Raw genomic sequence first — 15000 nt, forward strand, 5'->3', positions numbered from 1 at the left:
CAATTGTCTGTTGTTAGCAGTTGTCTGTTGTTAGCAATTGTTAGCAGCTATAGCAATACCATTTTGTAATGAAGCATTACACAGTATTTTACACAAACAAACATGATAGCAGCATAGCGACATGAGACACAAATCAGACAGAGCTGTTGCAGCAAAGGCATAATTAAGTATAAATAAAGTTTGGTCTCTTTAGTGAACTTCCCCAAATCTCTTTTGTAATATATGTTAATATTTTAATGCAGGCATGTCCAAAGTCCGGCCCGGGGGCCAATCACGGCCCGCGGTCAGATTTCATACGGCCCGCAGCTTCGGTCTTATAATGTATTATTTATGGCCCGCCTGCACTGTCAAACAGAATAAATAAATCATAAAACTTGAAACTGTAATTCCTCCTTTCACCAAATGGTGGCAGCACCACTTTAATACTATCAGTCTCTGCATCGGTGCTGCGAACCCCTCTCCGCTCATTTCTGCCATGGCCACTGCAAAGAAAACGAGGAAAGTTGACAGTGAGGGCCGCCGCTTTCAAGAGAAATGGGAATTACAATACTTCTTCACTGAAAATCAAGGCAATTGTGTTTGTCTAATTTGTAAAGAGACGGTTGCCTTGTTTAAGGATTTCAACGTAAAGAGACACTACCAGACTAAATATGCTAACACATACGACAAGCTAACAGGGAGTGACCGTGCTGAAAAAGTGAAGCAGCTCCAAGCTTCACTGGCATCACAACAGCGATTCTTCACGCGGGCCTATGAGTCAAAAGAAAATATCACCAAAGCAAGCTACGAAGTGGCCATGTTAATAGCTAAACATGGCAAACCTTTTACTGAAGGTACATTTATCAAAGACTGTGTTATGAAAATGGTGGAGAACATTTGCCCTGAGAAGAAGCAATAATTTGCAAATGTTTGCCTGGCACGTAACACTGTGGCACGGAGAGTTGAGGATATATCGGCGGATATTCAGAGCCAACTGGGGGACAGGGGAGAGGCTTTTGATTATTTCTCATTAGCCTGCGATGAAAGCACAGATGCATCTGACACTGCACAGCTACTGATTTTTTTAAGAGGAGTTGACAATAACATGAACATAACAGAGGAGCTGCTGGACCTCCAAAGCATGAAAGGCCAAACCAGAGGATCGGATTTATTCGTTTCTGTTTGTGAAGCTGTAGATGATATGAAACTACTATGGAGTAAAGTTTCTGGGATCATTACCGATGGTGCGCCTGCCATGGCTGGTGAGCGAAGTGGATTGTCCACACTGATCTGCAATAAAGTCAGCGAAGAAGGAGGTAACGCCATTAAACTTCACTGTATAATTCACCAACAGGCTCTCTGCGCCAAACATCTCAAATTTGATCATGTTATGAAACCAGTGGTAAAGGCAATCAATTCTATTCGCTCTAAAGCACTATACCACCGACAGTTTCAGCAGTTCTTGCTTGACATCCAGGCTGAATACGGAGACGTAATATATCACAACGATGTGAGGTGGCTAAGTCAGGGGTCCGCACTGCAGCGATTTTTCGCTCTCAGAGAGGAAATTGGACAGTTTTTGAGTGAAAAGGGGCAGCCGATGGAAGAACTGTCCGATCCTGTATGGCTGGCAGATTTGGCTTTTTTGGTTGACATAACGAAGCATCTGAATGCGCTGAATGTTAATCTTCAAGGACGAGATGCAGTGGTGAGCGAGCTATACGCTCACATCAAAGCCTTTGGAACCAAGCTGCAACTTTTCCAAAGACACTTGTCCCAAACAGAGCCCTGCACCGCGCACTTCCCAGCTTTGAAAAAGGTCATTGACAGTTTCCCACAGGACAACATCGGTACGCAAATGAAGAGTTATGCAACAGCTATCGCATCTCTTTCTGTGGAATTTAAAGGGAAACTTGGCAGGATTTCCCCCTCTGCTGGAGAAATTGTGCATTATGCTATTTCAAACTGTGGAAAAAGGTAACGATAAAGCACATGGATTTGTTTACAAGCTAGCAAAACAGTTAGCATAAGTTCGGCAGACAATGTGGATGTTACAAGGTAAGAAACACGATTTAAAACGAGTTTCTTGTTTCTCACTTCTCTTTCCGGGACGGTAGTCTCAATGTTGCAAGGTTGGTTTTTCTCCTGGGGACGCTAGGCGCAGCGGGAAAAGTCACCATTTTCACCGGAACAGGTCATTTAACCATCCAAATGATTTCTAAACGGGTTTATTACATTGAAATAGTTGCCAAGTTCCCCTTTAACAAACGCTTTCGGGATTGTGCAGTTATTGAAAAGGACATGCTGCTTTTGTCTTCTCCCTTCTCCGTGGACCCTGACGATGCTCCTCCACAGCTGCAGCTGGAGCTCATTGAGCTGCAGTGTGACGATGAATGGCGCGGCAAACACCAGCAGCTTTCTCTTGTTGACTTTTACTGCAAGCTGGATAAAGACAAGTTTCCAGAAATGCGAACATTTGCTAAGAAAATGCTGAGCTTATTTGGCTCCACATATTTGTGTCATGAACTTCAACAAGAACCGATTGAGGTCAAGACTAAGTGACTCCCATTTGCGTGACATTTTACGCATTTCAACCACTGCCCTCAAACCAGACCTGGCCTCTTTACTGAAATCCAGATCTCAGTATCACCCTTCTCATTAGTGTCAGCAAGTTATCTGTTTCTTGATCAATCTGAAATTGAGTATTTTGAACGGTAACATCTGTCACTATCAACAGTGAAAAGCCAAAAAAAACATTTATGCACTTGGATTTATGGCACTTATTTTTTATTAAACTCTTGAGTAAGATTTGGTTATTACTGTTGATGTTATGAACCTGTAGATGTGACACAAACTATTATTTTCTGAAAGATATTGTAAATGACAAGAGCAAAATTCACTTGTTTTATGATTTAATAATAACAGACAACTTTGCATTACTCATAACTCCTGTTTTAAATGTTCATGAGGCAAAGATATTTTTAAACTCATGTAAATTTAAGGTATTTCATACAGTTTGTTCAATGTTATCTGACTCTGAATGAAAGGCAGAATTTGTGTTTTTAGAGTTGTTCACATCTGCCTGAGTGGCTTATATTTGGTTATTTTGTCATTTGAAAAATAAAGATAATTGTGACAATGAAAATTGTTTTATAAGAGTGTGTATTTGCATGAAACTTTTGTAGTTAAAAAATGTCCGAACAAACTATTGGCCCCCGGGCATCTTCACTTTATCAAATCTGGCCCTCTTTGCAAAAAGTTTGGACACCCCTGTTTTAATGGTTCCGTTAATGGTTTTGCTATTGTTTCCGATGGGGCATTAATTGGTGTTACACACCTGCAGACTTTCTCACGTTTTGGAAGGGGTAAGCTGGCTTTGTAAATCCTGCAAAGTTGAAATCCTTTAAAACTGTGTATTTCTTATTTTACTGCCTTTTATACGATGCAAGAATGTTCTGTGACACCTCCGATGTTTTATTAGATTGAATATGCAAATTAGCGTTGTAACTTCATGTGAAGAAAACCGATTGTTATCTGAGTAGGCGTTTGACTGGGTGCTAACGGGTGCATTACTTTGTAGGATGCCTGAACTCTTTCGTCTGCATATCCATTGATTGCCCTGTCTGTTGTCTTCCAGGTATGTTTGCCTTAGAAAATGTATAAAACTAAGATTTGTCATGTCTCTTATTACTGTACGGTTTATTTCATGTTTTGTATATTGTAACCTATACTATACTATATTGTACTATACGATCAAGTGCATGGCTACTACTATTGTAGGCTGTTTATTTCACACTGTATTGAACAAAATGTCCTGAACAGTATGAAGCTTACATTATGCAGCTTACATTATGTAGCTTACATTATATAGTTTACATTATATAGTTTACAGTATATAGCTTACATTATGCAGCTTACATTATGCAGCTTACAGTATGTAGCTTACAGTATGTATCTTACAGTATCTATGAATGTACTGAACAGTATATAGGTTACATTATGTAGCTTACAGTATCTATGAATGTACTGAACAGTATATAGCTTACAGTATATAGCTTACAGTATGTATCTTACAGTATATAGCTTACATTATGCAGCTTACAGTATGTATGAATGTACTGAACAGTATGTAGCTTACATTATGCAGCTTACAGTATGTATGAATGTACTGAACAGTATGTAGCTTACATTATGTACTGAACAGTATATAGCTTACAGTATGTAGCTTACAGTATCTATGAATGTACTGAACAGTATATAGCTTACATTATGTAGCTTACATTATGCAGCTTACAGTATGTATGAATGTACTGAACAGTATATAGCTTACAGTATGCAGCTTACAGTATCTATGAATGTACTGAACAGTATATAGCTTACAGTATGCAGCTTACAGTATATACCTTACATTATGCAGCTTACAGTATGTATGAATGTACTGAACAGTATATAGCTTACATTATGTAGCTTACAGTATCTATGCATTTAACAGTATATATCTTACATTATGTAGCTTACAGTATATATGAATGTACTGAACAGTATATAGCTTACAGTATCTGCATTTAACAGTATATAGCTTACAGTATCTATGCATTTTTATTTGTCTCTCACGTTTTGGAAGTCTGGAAAGGGGATGCCAGAACTCAATTTCGTCTGCACATCCATTGATTGCTGTCTGTTGTCTTCCTGACCAGGAATAAATGCTGACAAATCAACTCTTCGCCTCCTCTGGATCACTTCTAGCCATTGAAAGACTGTTTATTTATTAATCATGTAACTGACTGGTTAAAGTCGGTTACACTGCTAATAAACTATATACGTATATACAGAGCTGCTAATAAACAGTATATCTATGGCTCTTACTTACTGGTATGGGCACAGCCGTCTTGGAATTTCAAATTGGGGGTTCAAATGAGCTGAGTGAGTTTGGACACAACCTCGGGCAGACAAATGGAGCACGCCAGAAACTACAGTTCCCATGAGCCTTCACTGTATCCACTAGGGATGGCGAAATTTTAAACAAATCTTAACCGGCCACTGAGCCTCATTAACCGGTTAAAGTCAGTCACCGAAAATTCTATAACTGCCATTTATGATACCCGTGTCCTGGCGCGCGTCTTTCTCTGCCCGTGAAACAAGTTATCCCCCCATTTTAGAATGGTTAGGCTCCCGTCACACAATGTTAGTTCGTGCCCTTTGTATTATACATTTTCCCCAATCATTGTCCACTACTTGTGGAGGAATAAGGGTTTTGTTTTGGGGAGAAAAATAATTGCTTTCCCTGCACACCCACGCACAGGCACACATTACGCACAACGTCGACCTTCCATGCAACGCGGCACCGAGCTCGGGCTATAAAAAGCTCACGTTACAAAGTCACAAACAGAGAACGCTACATTTGGTGGTGTTACAGGAAAGTATATTAACCAACGTCTTCGTAAAAAAGACGTACCGATTGCCAACAGCCTCTGTAGCGTGCTGCACAAAATCCTTTGCAATAAGTTCCTGTCGTGGTTGTGCTTAATAAATTCCGCCGTGGGACGGCTCATGCTCACATTTATCATTTTTAGATATTGAGTGATCATATCGCCCCATACAATACAACACCAATAACACGTGTGTGCGCAGTGTAATAACAGACGCTGGCTGGCATTCGGGAGCTTTAAAGGCACAATGTGTCTTTTTTGTGAACTTTTGAAGTGTAATGCATTCAAAAATCAACTATACATATCAATAGAATGTGAAGAAATAACACTACTGACATTTTCTAATCGAAGAATATGCATAGCATTGCAGAGATCTCCAGAATTAGCGTGCTAACCGACTAGCCCCGGGTCGTCCAGTCTTGCAATACCAGTTTATGTCTGACGTCTTCAGTGCAGCCCAGAGCAGTCGAGAAAGAGACAATGCAATTACGCACGCTCTGCTCCCACCCCCTCCTGCTCCTCCCCTCCCCCACGGAGTTCAAGTTCTACAGTGAAGTGTACTGCAAGAATGGCCGAATCTAGTTCTAGGAAAAGACTGAAGAGACCTCCATCTAAAAAAAACTCGATCTGAGGCGAAAAGAATATCAGATGGGAAGCAAGCAAATACATGTTAATCTAGGGAGTGCTGTCCACCGATGGAGACAGCTTGGATAGCAAGGAGATGCAGTTCGATTCTGAACTTGCGACATTTCTTCTTGACTGGTAAGTAAACATCTGAAGCCTGACTCGTCATGAAGCCTGACTCGTTAGCCCAACTTCTTGCTGTTGAAGACTGCTAAGGACTAGAGATGCACCGATAGATCGGCTGGTGACCGGAATCGGCCGATTTTCACGTGATCGGCCATGACCGGCGACCGGCCGGTCAATCTGAGACATGCCGATTTTATGCCGGTCAAATACACTCGTGCGCCGCAATTGTAACAACACCCAGCTGAGTTTGCAAAGTTTGAAGAAGCTAGCAACCAGGCAGCCGTGGCCCACTGGTTAGCACTCTGGACTTGTAACCGGAGGGTTGCCGGTTCGAGCCCCGTGGGCCGCGGCTGAAGTGCCCTTGAGCAAGGCACCTAACCCCTCACTGCTCCCCGAGCGCCGCCGTTAAAGCAGGCAGCTCACTGCGCCGGGATTAGTGTGTGCTTCACCTCACTGTGTGCAGTATGTTTCACTAATTCACCGATTGGGTTAAATGCAGAGACCAAATTTCCCTCACGGGATCAAAAAAGTATATATACTTATACTAACACTCAGAGCTGGATGTAGGGCTACAAAGAAAGCGCTAATAGGCTACTGAGTTTTTCTTGCGACATTTCTTCTTGACTGGTAAGTAAACATCTGTTAAACATAATTCATAATTTTGATTAAGCAAAGGAGATATTGTAGAATTAGCTCTCGAGCCACTAGGTAATGTTTGTCAGCTGTAGATCGCGGTAAATTGACTTCGTTCAACCGCCATTGCTAACGTTACCAACCTAGCGATAGCGTCCTTGCTGCATATGCTAAGCAGTTTGCCAAATACTATTATTTGTACGTGACCAAGTTTTGTGCCCTACACAATACATAGAGTGTAATGTTCCAATATGCAATAAATACATAATGCAAATACATTAAGCAAAGGAGATATTGTAGAATTAGCTCTCGAGCCACTAGGTAATGTTTGTCAGCTGTAGATCGCGGTAAATTGACTTCGTTTAACCGCCATTGCTAACGTTACCAACTTAGCGATAGCGTCCTTGCTGCATATGCTAAGCAGTTTGCCAAATACTATTATTTGTACGTGACCAAGTTTTGTGTCCTACACAATACATGGAGTGTAATGTTCCAATATGCAATAAATACATTTTGATATTGGTGAATGTTCACTGGCTTGTGGTCTCGTTAACGAATTATGTTGGCAGCATAAGATACTAAAATTACAACTAATGCTAGTTCTACACGATTAGGATAACTTTCAGCTACGTTAGAATACCATCCTCTATCTCCGGTAACATTATAAGTTGCTTAGATTGTGTCGGGCCTGTTGCAAAATAGCATCACCATTTTCCTTTGAAGCTCTTCAAACATGTCACAATATACCCATGTGTGTGTTTGTATCTGTTTTCACAGGATCAGAATTCCAGTCCAGTCCTCCCCTATGAAGGTGTAACGATTACATTGCTGTTGCCCAACAGGTAGGAAAATGTAATATCATCTAATTTCAGTAATGTGGCAAAATGCTTAGCTAATGCCCAGGTAGTAATTTGTTTCCTGCTGCAGAGGTTCCTAAAAAGTTGGTCAAGCAAACCCTGCTCCCCAGACAGATGCCAGTGTTGCTGTTTCATAAGCTGTTTGTAATATTTAGAGGAATCTAGTAATCTTTGTAAGTAGGCTTTAAAAAACAGTAGAAACAGTGACTAGTGACACAGTAGCTTTATGTTTAAGAACTAATTCCAGCAGTTTTCACAATCACAATGGGGTCCCAACCCCCAGATTAAGAGGTCCTGTCCTGCTCTGATTTGTTCATGTTCTTTCATTCAGATTGGTGTGTCAACAGGTTGAATTTCCTGCTGCAGATCACCTCTTCATTTCCTGTGGCTCATCAACATGAAGCCTGAAAACTTCTTGCTGTTGAAGACTGCTAAGGACTATCCATGTGCCCAGCTGCTTCCCTCCTGCCTCATATAGTCCAAAAGTTACATTTCTATTCATGTTGTTGCACTTGGTAGATGTAAAGTTTATTCCTGTCTTGTAGTTTTATAATAAATACCAAGAATCAGGATTGGTGAAACATTGGTTGTGCCTGAAAGTGTTCTTTGATCAAGATTGGTATACTAACATCATGCTTTTCTCTCCTGTTCCTGACTTCTTAGAATCTATTTGTTGTTAAAGAGTTGTTTAAACTAATATGTAATTTCAAGTGGTAGCTTTGGCTCTTGACATTTGTGCCCATAGTTTTAAATATGAACTCATAGCCTAAAGGTGCAAAGGAAAAGATGAACATACCACTTTAGTCATAATTCAGGTATTCTTTATGTTACATGAAATGTAGCCACTGTGCTCTTAGAAAGTTTTATTGTTAGTTGTAGAGGATGATTGTGTAAGGAATAACGTTCTGTAAGGCGGTCATTATCGTGGTATATCTCCCGACAGTGATGCAGCGCTGGCCGGGGCCTGCCGAGTTTCACTTTCCTTGACATTCTCTGGTTATATTTAGCAACAGTCCGGTATTAAAAATTATCAGACCGTAGGACGTTGGGAAGTCCCATCGGAGTGAATGGAGCATTCTACAGCATTATAAAGAGCCGTGTAATAAATGGTAATAATAATGACCTCTAATAGTAAACAGAACGATTGGCTGTAACCACTGACTACATAGAGCATTTTAGTTACTGGCTACGTAGCAAGAACACCTGTGTTGCTGCCAGACTCTCACGGTGACTGTTCTCCAAACGCCTCTGCTGGTCAGCGCGCTCTCTGGCTGCTCTGACAGCTCGAGCCGTCCCTGTACTGTTCTCTCCAGGTCTGGGACTGACACTAGACACCCAGGCCTTTTCTTCTTTGCCTGGCCCTTACGTTTGCCCACCCTTGTCTGACTCGATGCAGGGGGATGTAATCTTCATCGTCAGTCTCCACCCGAAAAAAATACCTCATTACTATTTTCAGTTTTATCCATCCATACAATCGCTACTACACGCAGGCCTAGCCTTTGCTGAGGCTCTCTTGCCAAATGCCGCTAGCAAATTTGTATTTATTTCTCAAATGTCTCATTACCAACAATACCAGTGTGAAAAGCAAAACGTTAATAAAAACTGTTATATGTAGTGATCGGGTAAGGGTGAGCCGCTTGAAGAAGACATTTTCCGGATTTTTTTTCTAGGCGGCGACCATAGACACAGAGACATTCTCTGATAGACACATAGGGATAGACAGATAGATAGCGAAAACGGAGACGGGGGAGGAGGAGACGGGGGAGGGAGGAGGAGACATGGGCAATGTGCGTTTCGTCGTTTCTACCACTAGCAAATCATTGTTTTCCTACATGCTGCCCCCAACTGGATTGGCGTGTGGAGTGTGAATTAAATAAAACGAAATCCTGACGGATTGTGCCTTTAAAAATAGTGTTTTTTGTTTGTTTTGGTTTTTTTAACCGGTGGAAGAAAATTTTAACCGGTCAACGTTGATTCGGTCAACCACCGGTTAAACGGCTACCGGTTAACATCCCTAGTATCCATGCCGGAAATTACAGTTCCCATGAGCTTTCACTGTATTCACACCAAAAACTACAGCTCCCATGAACCTTCACTGTATCCACACCGGAAACTTCAGCTCCCATGAGCCTTCACTGTATCTATGCCGCCACACGGGAAACTACAGCTCCCATAAGCCTTCATTGTATCCACACCGGAAACTACAGCTCCCATGAGCCTTCACCATATCCACACCGGAAACTACAGCTCCCATGAGCCTTCACTGCATCCATGCCAGAAATTACAGTTCCCATGAACCTTCACTGTATCTATGCCGGAAACTACAGCTCCCATGAGCCTTCACTGTACCACACTGCCCTTTGCTCTGTGGATTAACTGAGATTTTCAGCCAGGATGGCCCTCTCTTCAGCTAATGGGTTGTGAATGCGAATGTGTGCACTTGTGAGCCTGTGTGTGTGTGTGTGTGTGTGTGCGCGCGCGCCTGTGTGTATGTATAGTAAGTATATATACTCTTTTGAACCCGTGAGGGAAATTTGGTCTCTGCATTTATCCCAATCCGTGAATTAGTGAAACACACACAGCGAGGTGAAGCACACACTAATCCCGGCGCAGTGAGCTGCCTGCATCAACAGCGGCGCTCGGGGAGCAGTGAGGGGTTAGGTGCCTTGCTCAAGGGTACTTCAGCCGTGCCTACTGGTCGGAGTTCAAAACGGCAACCCTCCAGTTACAGGTCCGAAGTGCTAACCAGTAGGTCACGGCTGCCCCTATGTGTGTGTGTGTGCGTGTGTGTGTCTATTTGTATGCCCCATGCTAATCACTAATGTACTGATGAATGTTCGAAGACATTAAATATGATGTTCTCTAGTGAAGGCACACAGGTGTCACTAGAAGTACTGGAGAGAGAATCAGTGTGTGTGTGTGTGTGGGCGCTTGTGAGCGTGTGTGTGTGCTCGTGTGAGCCTGTGTGTGTGTAAGACTGTAAGGCAGGCCAGTCAGATCCCTGATAGTTCTGTCCAATCAGCATGTATTATTAAAGACGCGCTGCCCTCTAGCCTTCTGGTCTGTCAGGAATCCATTAGCCAAATGTTTCAGTAATGGCCGCTCATTACCCACCCGACAGCCACCGTGAGCGGAATAACAAGAGGCTCCACGAGCAGCTTCATCACTCAGGGAGAGGAAGACTACGCTCGGCTCTAAAACATATCAATGAAGACTCCGCTCAGCTCTAAAACATATCACTGAATACTACTGTACGCTCGGCTCTAAAACATATCAATGAAGACTCCGCTCAGCTCTAAAACATATCACTGAATACTACTGTACGCTCGGCTATAAAAAATATCACTGAAAACTACGCTCGGCTCTAAAACATATCACTGAAGACTACACGACTAAGCTCGGCTCTAAAACATATCACTGAATACTCCGCTCGGCTCTAAAGCATATCACTGAATACTCCGCTCGGCTCTAAAGCATATCACTGAAGACTACACGACTAAGCTCGGCTCTAAAGCATATTACTGAATAATAATAATAATAATAAGTTTATTTTACTGTATATAACGCCTTTCTCAAACCCAAGGTTGCTTTACATAGTAGGAAGGCAGGGAAACACAATAACAAACAAACAAAACAATACAACAGAGACAAAGGCAGGGAAACACAATAACAAACAAGCAAAACAATACAACAAAGACAAGTTATCTGTATGGAGCTATGTGTTGGGTGTGGAGGAGAAGTGATCATTAAACAGAAAGGTCTTGAGATGTGCTTTGAAGAAAGGAAGAGAAGGACAGGCACGAAGAGGTTGGGGGAGGGAGTTCCAGAGTTTGGGGGCCAAGGCACTGAAGGACCTGCCACCCAGGGAAGAGAGTCTGGAGCGGGGACAGCCAAGAGGTTTTGGTCAGAGGATCTGAGTGAGCAGGAGGGAGTGTAAGGGGTCAGGAGGTCGCAGATGTAGGGGGGAGCAAGGTTGTAGAGGGCTTTGAAGGTGAGTAGTAGTACTTTATATTTGATCCGGGACGGAACTGGTAGCCAATGGAGTTGATGGAGAATGGGGGTGATGTGTGCTGATCGTCTGGTATGGGCGTTCCTAGCCTAGCTGCAGAGTTTTGAATATATTGTAGACTTTGAAGGGTTTTAGTGGGGAGACCAAGGAAAAGTGAGTTGCAGTAATCTAAACAGGACATAATGAAAGAGTCTGTGCATCACTAGCAGAGTGGAAGGGTCGGACGCGGGCAATGTTACGGAGGTGAAAAAAAGCAGTTAGTGAGTGATTTGATATGAGGATCAAAGCTAAGGGTGGAGTCAAGCTGAATGCCAAGGTTTTTAACGACAGACTCCGCTCGGTTCTAAAACATATCACTGAAGACTACTGTACGCTCGGTTCTAAAACATATCACTGAAGACTACTGTACGCTCGGCTCTAAAACATATTACTGAAGACTCCGCTCGGTTCTAAAACATATCACTGAAGACTCCGCTCGGTTTTAAAACATATCACTGAAGACTACTGTACGCTCGGTTCTAAAACATATCACTGAAGACTCTGCTCGGCTCTAAAACATATCACTGAAGACTCCGCTCGGTTCTATAAGCACTTAAGGCCTGTGTCCACCAATCATGTTTTTTGCACTTACGGTGGCTATTTTCTATACAAATCCTATGAAGTTGTGTTCACAGCGAAAAGCCCTCGGCGCTGACCGTTATTTTCCGCAGCGTTCAGAGAGCTGGAAGTTGAAATCTGTTCAACTCTTAGAACAGCGCTGGCCTCGTCAATGTCACTTCTCTCTTGACGACCATTCAAAACTTTGTAACCTAGCAACAATAAACACTTGACAAAGTGCTCTGAAAATGAGGTTGAGGGTGCTGTCAGTGCAAAAAACGCGATTGGTGGACACAAGGCCATAAGACTGCAAAAAATAACTTGAACTTTAAGAGCTTTAACCAGGAGAGGAGCGCCCTGACACCTGTGTACGTCGCCATCACTGGAGACCAATGGAGAAACAGGTGTCTCTGACTGGAAATCAGACAGGTGTCTCTGACTGGAAATCAGACAGGTGTTTGCCCCCAGAAATATAGCGGCCGCGTTCACGTATGCCACCTGATAGCACTCGACGGACAATGCGGTATCTAGCTTGCTAATATCTATGCTCAAAGCCCTCTCACTCTGAAAGGTCAGGGGTCATGACCTCAATATATGGCTGCAGTGGCAAAAGTGAACGCATCTATGAGTGCTGGCAGTGGGAATGTGTGAGAGTGTGTGTGTGTGTGTGTGTGTGTGTGAGAGAGAGAGTGTACAGTGTATATATATATATATATATATATATATATATATATATATATATATATACATACATATATATATATAAATGTATGTGTGTGTGCACAAGTGCGTGAAAGTCATCTGTACCTGGAGGCGTCTGGACTGGTAGCCAGTATCAATCACCTATTTATAGAGCACAGGCCATCAGCACACACACACACACACACACACACACACAATCACCTTCCTATTTATAAAGCACAGGCCATCAGCACACACACACACACACACAGACACACACACACATATATACACACAATCACCTTCTTATTTATAGAGCACAGGCCATTAGCAGCTCAACTAGGCTACCTGAGCAGCGCAGGAACCACCACACACACGTACACACACACACACACACACATGTACACACACACACACACACACACACGTACACACACACACACACACACGTACACACACACAGACACACACACACACACATGTGGATGTGCACACACACACACATACAGGACTCATGAACCGTTTGCATGTGATCACAGCCAAACGTCTTCATTTCAGATGGGATACATGACCTGATGCTTGGGATGTTAGGACACACACACACACACACACACATGTGAAGACACACACACATGCTGCTAATCAGTGCCTCTCATCAGCTGGAATGTGTACTGATGCCAACAGCAGTGAGTATGTGTGTGTGTGTGTGTGTGTGTGAGAGAGAGAGAGGGAGAGGGAGAGTAACTGACTAAATGATAGATGTATCCGTTCTTCTTCCAATGTGCGTATGTGTGTGTGCGTGTGTGTGTGTATGTGTGTGTGTGTGTACGTGTGTGTGTACGTGTGTGTGTCTGTGTACGTGTGTACGTGTGTGTGTGTACGTGTGTGTGTGTGTACGTGAGTGTCTGTGTACGTGAGTGTCTGTGTACGTGTGTGTGTGTACGTGTGTGTGTGTGTGTGTGTACACGTGTGTGTGTGTACGTGTGTGTTTGTACGTGTGTGTGTGTGTGTGTACGTGAGTGTCTGTGTACGTGTGTGTATGTGTGTGTGTGTACATGTGTGTGTGTGTACGTGTGTGTGTGTGTACGCGTGTGTACGTGTGTGTGTACGTGTGTACGTGTTAGTGTGTGTGTGTGTGTGTGTGTGTGTGTCTCGCATGGGCCAGAGTGTCTGAACTCAAGTCCTGTGATCTGCTGGTGTCTCAAGTAACATATCAAGTGTGGGGCCTGGACCTAGTGTGTGTGTGTGTATATGTGAACAACCCTGCCTCGTCCTACACACACACACACACACACACACTGTTTGTTTGCTGAGAGAATGGAAACTTCCTCTGCTTTAGGCTGTCAGCTTAGCAGAGCTAAATTTAGCCATGCATTGGATGACGCTATGCTAACATAAAACAGTATCCCGGTCTAAGCTTAACCATGATGCTAATGATGATGCTATATATATATATATATATAAGTATAAGTATATATATACTCTTTTGATCCCGTGAGGGAAATTTGATCTCTCCATTTATCCCAATCCGTGAATTAGAGAAACACACTCAGCACACAGTGAACACACAGTGAGGTGAAGCACACACTAATCCCGGCGCAGTGAGCTGCCTGCAACAACAGCAGCGCTCGGGGAGCAGTGAGGGGTCAGGTGCCTGGCTCAAGGGCACTTCAGTCGTGCCTACTGGTCGGGGTTCGAACCAGCAACCCTCCGGTTACAAGTCCGAAGCGCTAACCAGTAGGCCACGGCTGCCCAACAACTATGCTAACATGAAAGAGCATCACGATCTAAGCTTATGTAACCTGCGTTGTGTTGAACCGTGTAAGGCCTCACAGTCCTAACCTTAAGAACGCTTCTAACCGCTGAGTTGGAAGCACCACATTCCATTACATGTGTACAGTACCACACGTTACCACACGTAGGGTTGGCATGAAGGGAGTGGGTAGGGTTGGCATGAGGGGAGGGGGTAGGGTTGGCATGAAGGGAGGGGGTAGGGTTGGCATAGAGGGAGGGGGTAGGTTCTTTCAGCATTTGCCTTTTGCGATGGGAGTTGCAGTTTGGTTTA

The 15000-nt window shown here is 43.2% G+C and overlaps 1 protein-coding gene and 1 long non-coding RNA gene across 2 annotated transcripts in view; one reads left to right on the forward strand and one right to left on the reverse strand.

Moving 5' to 3' along the window:
• The window catches only part of kcnip4a (potassium voltage-gated channel interacting protein 4a), a 212489-nt gene that overhangs the window by 188592 nt on the left and 8897 nt on the right, over positions 1–15000 (reverse strand). The gene's annotated exons all lie outside the window — the stretch shown is intronic.
• Positions 6068–8234, forward strand: LOC121689855. The gene is made up of 3 exons (XR_006024892.1): positions 6068–6170; positions 7569–7633; positions 7980–8234. It is a non-coding gene; the product is annotated as an uncharacterized LOC121689855 (long non-coding RNA).

Source organism: Alosa sapidissima, chromosome 18 (genome assembly GCF_018492685.1).
Source record: "Alosa sapidissima isolate fAloSap1 chromosome 18, fAloSap1.pri, whole genome shotgun sequence".
Lineage (NCBI taxonomy): Eukaryota > Metazoa > Chordata > Actinopteri > Clupeiformes > Clupeidae > Alosa > Alosa sapidissima.